This window comes from Rhineura floridana, chromosome 6, assembly GCF_030035675.1.
Source record: "Rhineura floridana isolate rRhiFlo1 chromosome 6, rRhiFlo1.hap2, whole genome shotgun sequence".
Lineage (NCBI taxonomy): Eukaryota > Metazoa > Chordata > Lepidosauria > Squamata > Rhineuridae > Rhineura > Rhineura floridana.
In genome coordinates this window covers 43,667,191-43,680,270 of record NC_084485.1, presented here as the reverse complement: position 1 = coordinate 43,680,270, position 13,080 = coordinate 43,667,191, and the positions used below count along the sequence as shown (strand labels likewise).

General features: G+C 45.1%; 1 protein-coding gene across 6 annotated transcripts in view; it reads right to left on the bottom strand.

Annotated features, from left to right (window-relative positions):
• Positions 1–13,080, bottom strand: part of LOC133387233 (disks large-associated protein 4-like) — a 102,332-nt gene that overhangs the window by 87,485 nt on the left and 1,767 nt on the right. For 4 of the 6 annotated variants that reach the window (XR_009763422.1, XM_061631587.1, XM_061631584.1 and 1 more), the window contains exon 2: positions 3,833–3,942. The gene's annotated coding sequence lies outside the window, so the exon portion shown is untranslated. Of the gene's footprint in view, positions 1–3,832; positions 3,943–11,359; positions 11,451–13,080 lie in introns of those variants that run through there. The other 2 variants (XM_061631589.1, XM_061631585.1) reach the window with 2 other exon arrangements.

Genomic DNA, 13,080 nt, shown 5'->3' with positions numbered 1-13,080 from the left:
AAATTCAAACTGTGCTGAATTGGGAGGCTTGAATTTGGTGCTGTTTGAAGCTGTGGCTTTATCTTTCCCCACTCTTGATGTCATATGACATCTGGGGATGGACAACTTGGGTGTAGCGTGGCCCAAATGGGGAGGTTGGGCGGGTCTAATTAGGCTCATGAGCGTGAAGTTTCCCCACCGCTACTCTATTGTCTATGACAGCCCTTCCATATTTGAAGGTGACATTATATTGCCTCTTAAAAATCTCTACTTTGGCTAATAATCTCTTCTTTGAGCTAAGCATATCCAACCCTTTCAACATTTCCTCCTATAACTTGGCTTCAAGGCCCCCTCATCATCTTTGTTGTCTTCCTCTGGAAATAATACAGTTTATCAATATTGTTCTTAAACTGCATTACTCAAAATGGCACAATATTCCAGGTGAGATGTGAATGAAGCAGAATAGAATGTTACCGTTACCTCTTGCATTCTTGACATTGTACTTCGGCTGATGGATTGGTTTTTTTGCCACCACGTTGCACCACTTACTCATGTTTAGCTTGTGGTCTACAAAAATCTCTAGATCAGGTGTGGGGAACCTTTGGCCCTCCAGATATTCCTGAACTATAACCCCCATCAGCCTCAGCAAGCATGGCTAATGGTCTGGGATGATGGAAGCTGCAGTTCAGCAACATCTGAAGGGCCAAATATTCTCCACATCTGCACTAAATCCTTTTTCACATGTATTGCTTTCAAGCCAGGTGTGTAGATCCTTATGTCCCAATTATGAGGGCAAACACAGAGGCCCATAATGAATTCCACAAACCCTCCCCTTGATATCCAACATTTTTTGTTATAATCTCCCCATATTTATTTATTTATTTATTTCCTTATTAAATTTATATCCTACCCTTCCTCCCAGAAGGAGCCCAGGGCGACAAACAAAACACTAAAAACACCCTAAACATCTTAAAAACAGCTTTTAAAATATATTAAAGCAAGACATCTTTAAAACATATTACATATTAAAACAAAACTTCTTTAAAAACATATTAAAATAAAAAGCCTTCTAAACGGTGCTCTCACAGAAGGTATGCCACAGAAGGGGAGGAGTCTGGACACCTTCCCCTCCCCTGTTATCTGGCACAACAGACCATTGGATAAACCTACTAATTTGACAGATGAAGACTGTCTTCTTGTTAAAGAAATTGGTTGATTAATTCTCTAACTTTTAATTAACTGATCAGTGAATTGATTACATTTGCACATGAACAACAATCGCTGTTGCATTTCTTTTTATGCACACCTGTGTTAGATCAAATCTCATCCTAGAAGAGGCAAACACCCTCCACCGCCTTGCACGGGAGAGAATGGAAATACCTCTTTTAAAGGTTTCTTTCTTTTTGTAAGCACAAAAATATTTTAAAAATAACTTCATTCATTTTTGAAACCTGCTACCCTATTAATTCGGTTTTTTTAAATCAGAAGGCTTTAATTGATTAATCTGGCCATTCCAGGCTAACAAAGCCCTGGAAGAAACACTTTAACCAGGGGTGTAAAAATCTGGGCTCCCTATTACCTATTAACCACTGGTGTTTTGAACTCTAGATGAGGCAAGCGGCTTCCTCCCTTTCCCTCCACTTCCATTTCCAATCTTTTGGACAATTGAGAGTCAGTGTGGTGTAGTGGCTAGAATGCTGGACTAGGACCTGGGAGGCCAAGGTTCAAATCCCCACTCAGCCAATAACTTCACTGGGTGACCCTGGGCCGGTCACTGCCTCTCAGCTTAACCTCCCTCCCAGGCTTGTTGTGAGGAAAACTAGGGAGAGGGATAACTGTATATGACACTTTGAGCTCCTTGGAGGAAATAAATAAAAATGTTACGTGTATAGGAGGAGGTGGGTGGACAGCAACCTAGGCATACTAATTTCCATGCTTGAACTAAGCCTACTCAGTGGTGCAGTCAAGGAAGGACTTGGGGGCACAAGTTCAGGGCCCCACTAAGCTGAACGAAAGGGGGGGCACAAACACAGCAGGGTTGGCTTGCCACATGTTAAATTTAGTGAAGTAATACATAGTGCCATCTATAAAGCCACCCCCCAAACAAAAACTATTATGGTCAGAGTCTACAATGACCTAACTGCGCCATTAGGCCTGCATATGATGACTGGTTTCAGACATGGAAGTGACCCTGCAGAAATGGGTGGTGGTGGACAAGAGTAAAGAAACCAGATAATCAGGGAAGAAGAGTGGGAAGCTAATCAGCTTAGTATAAAACAGGTAAAAAGGTAAAGGTGTCCCTGCACTTGTAGTGCGAGTCGTTTCCTACTCTTAGAGTGACGTCTTGCGATGTTTACTAGGCAGACCGTATATAGGGGGTGGGATTGCCAGTTCCTTCCCCGGCCTTTCTTTACCCCGCAGCATATGCCGGGTACTCATTTTACCGACCACGGATGGATGGAAGGCTGAGTGGACCTCGACCCTTTTACTGGAGGTTCGACTTCCTCTTTCCGTTGGAATCGAACTCCGGCCATGAACAGAGCTTCGGCTGCGTTACCGCTGCTTACCACTCTGTGCCACGGAGGGTCTTAAAACAGGAGAGGTGGTTATTTTTCCACAGATCAGTGACTGATCCACTCATTGTTAAGATTCACACTCATCATCACATTTGTATGATGATAAAACACTGGATGTCAAAATCATGAAAGTATTTCTCCTCTAGCTAATCAAACTAAATCATCATAAACAAAGCAAAGAGTTGCCTCTAGACAGTTGTGAAAGGCTTCAGCCTACAATGCATTTAGATATTAGGGGACACTTTCATTGTCCTAAACTAGGTCAGTAATAGATGATGTGTTGCTATAGTAATTTTCATAATATTTTATCATTCCTTCTCCCCCCTCCTTTCCTTGCAGTTTACATGGATTGCAGGCTGTTATCTTGTCCTTTGAAGATCAGCGTTAGCCTCATTTTCACATTGGAACTCCTTTCTTCACTCCTTGGCCTGCCTTTCTTTGTGCCATGACAACAGAGAACAAAGGTGCACAATTTGCACATACCCTTTGCTTGATCATACTGTTATGAGCATGGGGGGGGCTGGAATGGATGATTTCTGTGGGTCACCTTTCCAGCCTCTGATTTGGAATCCTATGCCTGGGAGGCTGGCTCTGCTAGCCAGATGAATCTCCTTTGTTAATCAAATAGAGTGGCCAGGTAGTTAATGGGCCTGTTAATTGCCCCGGCAACTGGTGAAAGGGGCTGGGAAGATCCTTTTGTCATTTTAAACTCTACTGGAGGAGAGTCTCCCCCCCACTCCTGGGCAGGAAGAAGTGTGTTTGGAGTTGGCAGTGTGTGTTCTAGAGAACTAGGGTGGCAGGCATGCGCAGAGGCTGGCTCCCTGCATCGTGGCGATAGGATGCCCCTGCACCTAGATGGAAAAGCTGGATATTAGACTGCTGATGCCTTGAACCCCTCCATCCTAAGCTCAGGTTGGAATGTGTGTACATAAATGAACCATATTTCATAAAGACACCGCAGTCTCCGCTGGCCTTCTTCCCAAAGGAAACCAAACCCTGGATGGGCGCAGGGACTCCCTGAAATCTCACCGCTCAGAGATTGGGGGAGGCACGCAACAATACATAGAATATTTGTTCACCTAGCCCAGTGGCTTGCAGTAGCTCACCACAGCCTCAGAAAGAGGCCTTTCCCATCACTTGCTACTTTATTCTTTTAATTGGAGATGTCAGGAACTGAAGTTGTAATCTTCTGCATACAAAGCATGTGCTCTCCCACTGAGCTGCAGTCCCTCCTCATAATGTTGCTGTTTCAGAAGGAAATAGCTGAAAATGCAGACCTGGGGCATACTGTACCTCTCACACGTCCCTGTTGCTCAGGTACAGGTCTAGTTCAGGACTGAGTCCTCTTTCTGTTCCTCTGGATTCCAGGCTTGGTCCTCGTGAAGATCTAGGATTTCAAGATGGAAAAAAACAAAAGTTTCATCTCATTTCCTTTTTATTTATTTATTTATTTGATTTATATCCTGCCCTTCCTCCTAGTAGGTATGCCCAGGGCATACCTTGACTGTGTGTGTGTTTCATGTGCTAATGGAGCACTGTGGTCCAGCTGGAACACTTCATTGTGTTGTAGGGATAGCTAGCATGGTGCTCTCTAGATTTTGTGGATACAACTCCCATTGGCCCCAGCCAGCTTGGCCAATAGTTAGGGAGATTGAAATTGTAGTCCACAATATCTGGAGGGCACCATGTCACCTACCTCACTGTTCTTCAAACTTATGTCCCCAGATGTTGTTGGACTACAACTCCCATCAACCTCAGACAGCTTAGCAAATGGTCAAGGATTATGGGAGCTGTAGTCCAACAACATTTGGGGACCCAAAGTTGAAGAACAGTGGCCTACCTTGTGTCTTAGCTAATTTGCACAAGTCACTGAAGGCTGATGCTCTCTTCTGTTTTTTGTTTTGCTTTTTAGGGACACTACATAATTCTTTGGGGAAAGTTTGTTGCAGGACTTAATAATTGTGCTGAACTCTACGTTGCAGGGCTTTTTGTTTTTGCTTGTATAGAAACTGATTTGCTTTCCAGTGCCGTGCACATTATTCCTTATGGGAAGAAATGCCCTGCTGACATCAACAGTATTTCTTTGCTAAGTCATTGCACGTAAGCTCACAAAGGTCTTTCTATTCATGTTCTCTTATCTGTTATTTGGCCACCCTACATCTTGCCCTGCGGGGGAAGAGAGAGAAGGCACAACAGCCTGGTGAAATAGGCACCATGTAGTTCCTGGTATTCCATCTGAGATGGCCTTTTCCTTTCCCAACTGCCACAACTTAAGAATCATTTTGCCCTGACAGGAGGAGAGATCCGGCTTTCAGAAAGGTCTCCCTCTCCGTGTAGCTTGTTTTTGCTGTTTTACGATATAGTTTTAACTGCTGCTTATAGTTTTATAGTTTTATGTAAACCGCTTTGTGAGGTTTGCCTGAAAAGGAGTATAAATTATATCTTAAAAAAAATACGCTGCAAGTCTGCTCATTGGTTTTATTGGGCGGTGAAGACAAAAGAATATCCAGAAACAAAAGCTTTAAAGCTAATCAATGTTTATTATTTATTGTTTGTTGGATTTATATCCTGCCCTTCCCCTCAAAGGAACCCAGGGTGGCAAACATAAAAACCAAACAATTCAACAAGAAAAAAAGAGAGCCTAAAGCATTCTAAAGTCACAATTAAAACATTTCAAATACAATTAAAACATTCTAAATATTCTAAAAACACAGTTAAAAACATTCTTCCACCAGTGATTTTCGAATTGCCAGGAGCTGTCTGCTCCAGCCATCAAATGCCTTGGTAACTGGGAGAGGGAGTAGCAACCTGTCAAGTCAATTGGTGTGGATTCAGAATTCCAATTCCTGACTTCACCTAAAATAGGGATGGGGAAGGTGTGGCCCTTTAGACTTTGCTGGACTCCAGATCTCATCATCACTGACCATTGGCTATGCTGGCTGGGGCTGATGGAAGTTGGAGTTTAATAACATTTATAGGGCTGCAGTTTTCCCATCCCTCACTTCAAAGGCTCAGTCGCCCATGATGTTTGGGCACATTTTTTGGCAAATCTTCATACGTTTGTTAAGGGTGTTGCGAATTGCAGCTCTGTGAGAGGTAAACCACAGTACCCCAGGATTCTCTGGGGGAAGCCATGTGCTTTAAATGTATGGTGTGGATATGAACAATGCTAATGTGAGAAATTCTACCTCTCAAACCTCATTGTAAACCTCACCAACTCACACGTCTGTGATGGCTGCAAGTTCGAAATGAAGTTCAACAATCCCATTTTATTAATGACTGCCCATTTTATATTTTGTTGTTGTTTCCACAGAGATGCAGGTGTGAACACATTATCATGACCCATTCTAATCTGGGTTCAGTTATGGGACGGAATTGGCTTTGGTGCCCCTGATGACCTTTATCAGGAGAAGGACAGGAGGAGTGTGACCATGTTATTTTTACTTGATCTCTCAGTGGCTTTTGATACCATTGACCATGGTATCCTTCCGAGCCAACTTGGTGAGACAAGTATTGGAGGCACTGTTTTACAGTGGCTCTGATCCTATCTCCAGGGTTGTTTTCAGAGAATAGCACTGGGTGATTTTCTTTTGGCCCCCTGACAGTTTTTTATTATTATTATTATTATTATTATTATTATTATTATTATTATTATTATTATTATTATTATTATTATTATTATTATTATTATTATTATTATTAATAATAATAATAATAATAATAATAATTTCTGTGTCGCCTATCTGGCCGATGGCCACTCTAGGCGACGTACAAAACAGTTAAAACACAATATGATAAAATACAATACAATATAAAAACAGTATAAGAATAATACAGCAGCAATAACAATATTAAAACAGGGTAGGAGGCATTTCAGTCATAGCAATTAACCCTCCCCGGAAATCCCGAAGGCCTGTTGAAAGAGCCAGGTCTTTAAGGCTTTACGAAATACATTTAGGGAAGAGGCGTGCCGGAGATCTTGTGGGAGGGAGTTCCAAAGGGTGGGGGCCGCCACTGAGAATGCCCTCTCTCTAGTTCCCGCCAATCTAGCTGTTTTTGTCGGCGGGATTGAGAGAAGGCCCTGTGTGGCTGATCTTGTCGGGCGGCATAATTGGTGGCGTTGAAGGCGCTCCTTAAGATAAACTGGGCCGAGACCGTATAGGGATTTAAAGGTTAATACCAACACCTTGAATTGGGCCCGGAAAGCAACTGGAAGCCAGTGTAGATCGAACAACACTGGTGTGATGTGGCGGCGGCGACTGTTCGTAAGTAGTCGAGCCGCCGCATTTTGTATAAGTTGTAATTTCCAGACCGTTTTCAAGGGTAACCCCACGTACAGCGCATTACAGTAATCCAACCGAGAGGTGACCAGGGCGTGTACTACCAGTGGGAGCTGATGAACAGGAAGGTAGGGTTGCAGCCTTCGTATGAGGTGTAGTTGATACCAGGCTGCCTGGCTCACTGCCGAAATCTGAGCCTCCATGGACAGCCTGGAGTCAAGTACAACCCCAAGGCTGCGGACCTGGTCCTTCAGGGGTAGACTCACCCCATTGAACTTCAAGTCAACATCTCCCAACCTTCTTTTGTCCCCCACGAGCAGCACCTCGGTCTTATCGGGGTTCAGCTTCATCTTGTTCCTTCCCATCCATCCACTCACGGATTCCTGGCACTTGGACAAGGTCTCCACAGCCAACTCTGGTGAAGATTTAAACGAGAGATAGAGCTGAGTGTCATCTGCATATTGGTGACACTGCAGCCCAAATCTCCTAATGATTGTCCCCAGCGGCTTCATATAAATGTTAAATAGCATGGGAGAGAGGATAGAACCCTGTGGCACACCACAATTGAGAGGCCAAGGGTCTGAAACCTCCTCCCCCAATGCTACTTGTTGGTACCTATCGGAGAGAAAGGAATGGAACCACTGTAATACAGTGCCTCCAATTCCCAATCCCTCCAGGCGATGTAAAGGATACTGTGGTTGACAGTATCAAAAGCCGCTGAGAGATCAAGGAGGACAAGAAAGGTGAATTCTCCCCTATCTAATGCCCTCCTCAAATCATCTACCAGAGCGACCAAGGCTGTTTCAGTTCCATGACCAGTCCTGAAACCCGATTGGTATGGATCCAAGTAATCCGTTTCATCCAAGTGTGTTGACAACTGGTTGGCCACCACTCGCTCAATGACCTTGCCCAAAAATGGTAGATTCGAAATTGGGCGGAAGTTATTGAAAACTTGGGGATCCAAGGAGGGCTTCTTCAGGATGGGCTTTACAATTGCCTACTTGAAGGCTGATGGCATCACACCCTCTTTCAAGGATGCGTTTACCACCGCTTTGATCCCCTCGCCCAGTTTCTCTCTGCAGCTCATAAGGAGCCACGATGGGCAAGGATCAGTTAGGCAAGTGGTAGGCTTTACAGATGAAAGCACCTTGTCCACATCCTCAGAAGGGAGAAGCTGAAATTGATCCCAACTTACCGGCATGCAACTGGCCAACTCTGGTTCATCCACTGTATCCACGGCGCATGGGATCGAGCTCCGTAAGTGTTCGATTTTATCGGCGAAGTGCTTTGCTAATATGTCACAGGAGGCCTTTGACTGTTCCAAGGGTTCCTGAGCAACTGGACTGACCAGGCTTCGGACCACCTGGAACAGCCTCCTGGGACAACACTCCGCAGACGCAATAGAGGCAGCAAAGAAAGCCTTCTTTCCTGCCTTTATTGCCACTTGGTAGGCAGTTACTGCTGCTCTAACCTGTGTCCGGACATCTTCGGAGCGGGATTTCCGCCACCGGCGTTCTAGTCGTCTCACCTCCTGTCTCAAACTACGCAACCGCGGTGTATACCATGGTGCTAGCTGAGTTCTATTCAGGGGGAGAGGACGTTTCGGAGCCACCCGGTCTAATGCCCTGGTGATCCCATCATTCCACTCCTTCACCAGGGTTTCGACCGGGCGACCTTCAGCAGGTTCCAATTCCCCTAGCGCAGTCAGGAATCCATCCGGATCCATCAGGCACCTGGGGCGGACCATTCTAATAGGTCCTTCACCTCAGCGGAGGGGGCATGGCATCGAGAAGTCTATGTTTACCAGGTAGTGATCTGACCATGACACAGGGGTGGAATAAACCACTCCCAACTTCAGACCACTTCTCTCCTCTCCCAGGACAAACACAAGGTCAAGAGCATGACCGGCTACATGGGTGGGCCCAATATTACTAAGGTGCAGTTCCCAGGAAGCCATGGTTTCCAGGAAATCCCGAGGGGCTCCAGTGAGAGTGGTCTCGGCATGCACGTTAAAGTCACCCAGCACTAACAATTCTGGGGACAATGCCCGTACAGCCGAGACCACCTCCAGCACCTCGGCCAGGGAGTCTGCTGTGCAGCGGGGTGGGCGGTACACCAGCAGGATCCCTAAACTGCCCTTCGGGCCCAACCTCCAGTACATACAATCAACAAATTGAGTCGTATGGAGAGGAGGTCTGGCAAAAACCAAGGGCTCTCGATAGATGACTGCTACGCCCCCTCCGCGCCTTCCCACCCTCGGCTGCTGTGCATAACGGAAACCTGGTGGACACATGGCCTCAAGAATGGGAGCAGAGGCTTCGTCCAACCAAGTCTCCGTAATGCATGCCAGGTCTGCCCGCCCATCCAAGATCATATCATGAATGAGTGAGGTTTTCTGAGCCACAGACCTGGCATTACATAACAGCAGTCGAAGGTTGGTAGCAACCTTGCATCCCCCAGTTTTTGTCTGGTTCTGAGCAGACCCGGAACATGGGATGGATATAATGCATCTATCCCGTGTTCCCCTATTCCGGCATGGTCTGCCAGCAGCACCCTTCCAGCGCCTGCCGCCCATACTTCCTATAACTTGGTCCCCCACTTCCCTCCCTGACTTGCACATGCCTCTATCCCTATCTGCCAGTCAACAGGTCACCCACCCTAATAAACTTAGTCCGGAGACCCGCCTCCGTACCCTATAACAGCTGTAATTAATTTAATTAAATTAATTTAAATTAAACTAAATCAATATAAATTTCACCCCAATTTCACATTCACATTCACACATTCATACACACTCCATCTCAAACCGGCACAATTCCTTCCATGTCAGTACCGCATCATGGTCAGCAACAGTGGCCAAAAATGGCAAAATGGCCTAAAGCAGCCCCAACAGTAATAAGATGGCAACACCCGGGTCGTAATAGCCGGCTAGAATGGTAGTCGCAGCGGTAGCCCAGAAGCCATCCAACTGTAACCGGCCACAGCGATGGATCATCCGAGCAAACAGTGGCACTAAAGCTGTAATGACAAGTCCGCAACAGCAGAATGTGCTGTGGGGTGCCACAGAGTACCTTCTTGTCCCCGATGCAGTTTAACATCTATATGAAGACTAGGGAGTGGTCATCAGAAGATTTGGGGTGAGGTGTTAGCAGTATGCTGACGATATCCAGCTCTATTTCTCTGTAACATCTGAATTGGGAGAGGCCATGCAAGCCCTGGACCGGTGCCTGGACTTGGTGGTGGGTTGGATAAGGGCAAACACACTGAGTATAAATCCGAGCAAGACAGAGGCACTGTGGGTTCACAAGTTTGGATAATTGGTCAGTTGCCTGCTTTGGATGGTGTCGTACTCCCTCTGAAAGAGCAGGTTCATAGTCTGGGGGTGCTCCTGGATCAGTCTTTGTCGCTAGAGACCCAGGTGACCTCAGTGGCTAGGAGTGCCTTTTACCAGCTTCGGCTGGTAAGACAGCTACAGCCATTTCTGGATCAGGATAGCCTGACCACTGTTGTCCATGCACTGGTAAACTCGAGGTTGGATTACTGTAATGTGCTCTATGTGGGGCCATCCTTGAGGTTGGTCCAGAAGCTACAGCTGGTGCAAAATGCAGTGGTGAGACTGCTCACTGGGGCAGGGTATCACCAAAATGTTATCCCACTACTGAAAGAATTGTATTGGCTACTGATTAGCTACCGGGCTACGTTCAAGGTTCTGGTTATGGTGTGCAAAGTCCTATACAGCTTGGGACCAGGATACCTGAAAGACAGTCTTACCGCTTCTATACCCAGTCGATCACTGTGCTCTGCAGGTGAGGACCTCCTGCAGATACCATCTTATTAGGAGGTCCGTTCCTCACAACATAGGAAGCGGACCTTTTGTGTAGTGGCACCTACCCTTTGGAATTCCCTCCCCTTAAATATTAGACAGGCGCCATCTCTGTTATCTTTTCAGTGCCTGCTAAGACCTTCCTCTTTCAACAAGCCTTATCCCAGTCTACCTCTGTGTTGGAATGGCTTTTTAAGTTGTTTTAAAAGTTTTTTTTAAAAAAAACATGTTTTTAAAGATGTTTTGTTTTAATATGTTGTTCAGGATGTTTTGTTTTAATATGTTTTTAAATAATAAAACCTCACATGAGGGGAAAAATAAAACCCAAGTCCAAATGATCCCCAAGTGTGATGGAGAAGCCTTGTGGAGTAGGGAAGACCTGAATATAATTGAATAGCCAGATTTTGGATGAGGTGGTAGCAAAACACTGTTACCTGTCAGTTTGGAATCTGATTGAGAAGAACTTCATTGCAGAGACTAGGGCAAAACAAAATGCTTGGGTCAAGCCAGGGCCAGCCCAACATTAAGCAGAGCAAGTAGTCACCTCAGGTGGCAAGTGCTGAGGGCCATAAAATGAACACAGGAACATAGGAGGACAGAATCAGACCATTGGTCCATCTTGCTGTGGTGACAAAGGCCAGCATAAAGAGGTATGTCTTCAGCATATGATGGAAACTATATAATGAAGGTATCAGACACACCTCTGTGGGGAGGAAATTCCATGGCTTCGAGGCTGCCACAGAGATTGCCATCTCTTGAGCCGCTTCCCTCACTGCAAAACTACCAAGAGAGATGATACTAGCAAGAGGGCCTCCTCTGCTGATAGTAACACCTCAGAGGTTCTGTAGGAAAGGAGACAGTCTTTCAGATATTTGGGACGTAAATAGTTTAGGGCCTTAAACACTAACATGAGCACTTTGAAGTGGGTCTAAAAATGAGCTTGCAGCCAATGTAGCTGTTTAGAACAGGGGTTATATGAATTCTAAATGGAACCCCAGCCAGCAATCTGGCTGCTAAATTTTAGACCAGTTGAAGTTTCTGAGTCATTTTCAAGAGGAGCCACAAATAGAACATGTTGTAATAATCCAATCTGGAAGTTATCACAGCATGGTGTAAGACAGCCAAGTCCAAAAGGGACTGGAGAACCTGTTGAAACTGGTAATAGGCACTCCTAGCCACTGAGGCCACCTGAGCCTCCAGTGACAATGTTGGACCTAGGAGTTCCCCCCAGCTGTGAAGCTGCTTCTTCCAGGGGACAGCAATCCCATCCAGAACATCTCCCTACCTCTCAGACCCAAGAACATATAACACCTGTCTCATCAGGTTCAGCTTCAATTTACTGGCCCACATCCATAGGCTCATATGCTGCAACATATGCCCAGGCTGCTATGTCTTTCTCTCTTATTGACTCCTTTGGATTACATAAGGAATAAATAGAAAACAGGAAGTATCTGAATTTTGTTTTATTCCCCCCCATGTATAATAGTGCTTCTGTTTCCAGCTTTGTTTCTACCTTTCACTTTGCTACTGATCTCAGCCTTCTGTTTATTCCTGGCCTCACCTTGGCTCCTGTTTGTTATTTATTGTTTTATTTTACAAGATCTATATCCCGCCTTTTGATTGAATGATTCTGTCCCACATACATACATACACTCCCAAACCCACAAGCCAAGTGGCCTTTTGCCCATTTGTCAATTGGTGAAGTTTAGCACATATGGGACTTTTTTTTGTTACCAACATTTCTCCAGTTCAGCAGTTTTCATGGAGTGAAATATACTTGTGTCAGGCTTCACCCATTATTAAAAAGAAGTATTTTCCCATATAGAGATTTCCTCTGTGTAGGAAACCATAAGGCATAAAGTCAGCCTAATGCTGCCTCACTGCAGATGCAAAACTAGTGCAAAGATTTGTGATGCAAACGGAAGAATATTAATCCTTGACATTGATCACTGATGCTTCTAGACTCAAAGCATCACTATCTCCATCTAAAGTTCCCAGCTTTTAAGAAGAGTGTCCCAGCCTCCATTGCTAATGATGCCAAAAATTATCCTTGGCCAATGCTACCAGCATCCTTTAACAATACTCCTCAAATTTGTCACTATTGCTAAGTACCCTTAATTCATACTACCAACATTTATCTGCAGCAGTTCTGGCTCCCATCAGTAATGCTAATACTCATCATCTGTTAGCAACACAACCATTAGTCCTCACCATTGCTACCAATACTTACTATCAACAGCACTGGCATTCGTCATTAATGTTACCAACTTCCATTAGTAGAGCAATGACCATTCACCACTGTTGTATCTCCTTCTTCCCACCATACCAGTACTCCCTAATACCACAGAATGTTTTATCACTGCAAGCAGCCCATATCACCAACATCCATCAATACTGCCATTAGGATCTATCTCCTGTGCCA